The following is a 3,333-nucleotide window of genomic DNA, read 5'->3' on the forward strand; positions in this document are numbered from 1 at the left end:
CACACACACACACCTCTGCCCCCATTTCTAGAATTTCAATTACTGTCTTTCAGGTAATGTGTGGCCCTATGTTTTTCAAAGCTCTGTATCTGGGGCTTCCTTGGGTCTGACGAATCTTTTAAAGCAGGTTCTAAAGAGTTACACTTATTACACAATACTTTCTATGTAAGTTCTAACCTGGTGTGATTGATGCAGGGGAGTGTGTGTGTGAGTGTGTGTGTGTGTGTGTGTGTCTGTGCCTGTGTCTGTGTCTCAGATGCTCTAAGGAGTAAGTCCACTGCAGGGATCAAAGAGAAATTTCAATTGCTAATTTCCCAGCACTGGGATATCTGAAAGGATTGTCACAGGTTTAGTGTGGAAGGCACATATCTGACATTCCTATGTAATAACCCTCTCTCAATTTGCATTTGGTTTCCAGAAACAAGAACTCTGTGAGGGGGTATGTGGGGGGGGCGGTGTGTGGAAGTACCCCTTTGTCTCTTTGCTGTTGTTTTTGAGGCAGGTCTCAAAACATAGTTGACACTGGCCTTGCTTTGGCTTCAGGAATTACAGTTTTGCTCCTTCCTTCCTTCCTTCCTTCCTTCCTTCCTTCCTTCCTTCCTTCCTTCCTTCCTTCCTTCCTCCCTCCCTCCCTCCCTCCCTCCCTCCCTCCCTCCCTCCCTCTCTCTCTCTCTCTCTCTCTCTCTCTCTTTCTTTCTTTCTATTTTAAAAATAAAGAACTAGCCGGGCAGTGGTGATGCACGCCTTTAATCCCAGCACTTGGGAGGCAGAGGCAGGCGGATCTCAATGAGTTCAAGGCTAGCCTGGTCTACAAAGAGAGTTCTAGGAAAGCCAAGACTGTTACACAGAGAAACCCTGTCTCAAAAAAGAACGTGAAGGAGAAGAAGAACTAGTTTATTTGGGCTCACGGCTCCAGACTGCTGGAGTCTATGGATGACAGAGTGAAGACACGACACCTGTTGTCTCTTTCCCAGGAACTGAGACTTGGTGAAGAGCCCCTGGCCACTAAGACAGTTTCTTTAAGTCCCCCACATAGTTCCGCACCATGGATCACCTTGGAAAGAGCTTGTATTTTCCCAGCGCTGTCTTAGTTCCACATTTGGTGCCCAGAACAGGGAAGTGATGGGATGGGGAAGAGACACCCATCATGGAAATGTAAGTCTGTCACCAGGCTGTAAAAGTCATTTGGAACAAAAGCATTTTTATCTGCCTAAGGCTCAGAAAGTCATGCCAAGAGATTCAGGGAGGAACTGGTTGGGTCTCTCTTTCTCCAAATCACTTCCTCACTCTTATTCTCTCTCAGGTGGTCAAACATGGCAATCTTGACCATTAACAAAATGCCATTGTGTCATTTCAATGGCATGATTCATGGCATCTCAGTTGGTTTTTATTAGGTATTTCCCACATACTCCAAAGTACACCCTTTGTGTCTATCAGCTGATGGACTCAGCACAGTAACTCCATGAGGTGGGATTTACCATCCACAGTTAAAGGATTATACAGTGGCTCACACGCAGTCAGCACCGCGTCAGCTCTTTATTTTCATTGACCCAACTTACATGACAGTTTTAGACTCTGACCTGAGCCTTGGAAAATAAGTTCAGTTTCAGTCTTTGGAGGTAGGAAGAAGGCGAAGAGCTAATAAACCCAAGGCAGAAGGAAGGTAACTAAACTCTTAAGGATTGTGTGGGTGACTGGGAGATCACTGGCTTCTCTGGAGTGTCTGTCTTTTGACTTGGAGTCATGGCTTCATGTTTCAGTTGAGGGTTTCTGTTGCTGTTAAAAAACAACACCATGATCAAAATCAAGTTGGGGAGGCTTACACTTCCACATCACAGTTGATCACGATAGAAAGTGCAGGAACTCAAGGGAGGGACCTGGAGGAGGAGCGGATGCAGAGGCCACACAGGAGTGCTGCTTACTGGCTTGCTCCTCATGGCTTGCTCAGCTGCTTCCTTATAGAACCCAGGACCATCTGCCCAGGGTTTGCACCACCCACACTGGACTGAGCCCTCCTGCATCGGTCATCAATCAAGAAAATGCTTGACAGTCCTTTTCTTAATTGAGGGTTCTGCTTCCCAAATGACTCTAGCTTGTGTCAGGTTAACATGAAAGTAACCGGCACACTAGGGGAGACTAACCATCCCAGAGGTCTCATTTCTCAATGTTCTGCAACAGCAATGACATTTTAACATTTGGGGGAGACATCAAACCGTAGGGTTACTGAATATATGTGTAGGTACCTACCTGACTATCTCCCCAAATAATCTTGTTTATCTGTGAGAATAAACAAGCTATGGTCATGATATTTTTTAAAAGCTCCTCTGTTTTGGCTAAATAATTACAATTCCTGAAACTACAGTAACTTAATTCCCAGAACTAAAATTACTTGTTTTTCTGGATTTTTTTCCCCTTCCCTGCCCTATCAGCTCCCTAGTAATGGCTCCCAGTAATGGCTGGTCACCAGGGATGTTCATGGATTACCTGATATTCTTCAATCCACCCCTCACCTTATATTTCTAGCTAACCCAAGCAATTTCCAACTAGAATCCAACCCCCTCCCGCCAAAAAACCCAAATCAATCAAACAACAAACAAACAAACAGAGAACAGCAGTGTCCTCTTCCCATCTTCTTCCTTCTAAGTACTCCCTTGCTCCTGGAATTTTGGTGTTTCTTCACTGGTGACAGACGATACAGGGGGAAATTAGGGTCTCCTTTTGGGGTTTTTCATCTCATCAATAAAAGACCTTAAGAATTTACTCTAGCTAGGTGCTGGTGGTGCACGCCTTTAATTCCAGCACTTGGGAGGCAGAGACAGCAAGATCTCTGAGTTCAAGGCCAACCTGGTCTACAGAGTGAGTTTCAGGATAGCCAGGATTACACAGAGAAACCCTGTAGAAGAAGGAGGAGGAGGAGGAGGAGGAGGAGGAGGAGGAGGAGGAGAGGAAGAGGAAGAGGAAGAAGAAGAAAGAGAAAGGAAAAAGAAAGAAAAGAAAAGAAAAAATTACTTAAAATAGACTGGTGTGGGCTTTTGAAACCTCAAAACCTGAACTTGATGAAACCCCTCCTCCAACAAGGCCACCCCTCCTCCAACAAGGCTACACCTTCTGGTCCTTCTAATTCTTTCAAATGGTTCCACTCTGTAGTGTCTAAGCCTTCAAATATATGAGCCTGTTAAAACCACCACAGCAGGCAGCCTGTGAACTTCAGCAACTGCTGGAGGAAAAGAATGGAGAAGAGAAGAAGAAAATCATGCAGTTTAAGGTGTTGTGGAGGTAAGAAACACACCAGACAAGTAGCCATGTGACTTTACAAGGACAAAATGATCACAG

The sequence above is a fragment of the Peromyscus leucopus genome, chromosome 20 (assembly GCF_004664715.2).
Source record: "Peromyscus leucopus breed LL Stock chromosome 20, UCI_PerLeu_2.1, whole genome shotgun sequence".
Classification (NCBI taxonomy): Eukaryota; Metazoa; Chordata; class Mammalia; order Rodentia; family Cricetidae; genus Peromyscus; species Peromyscus leucopus.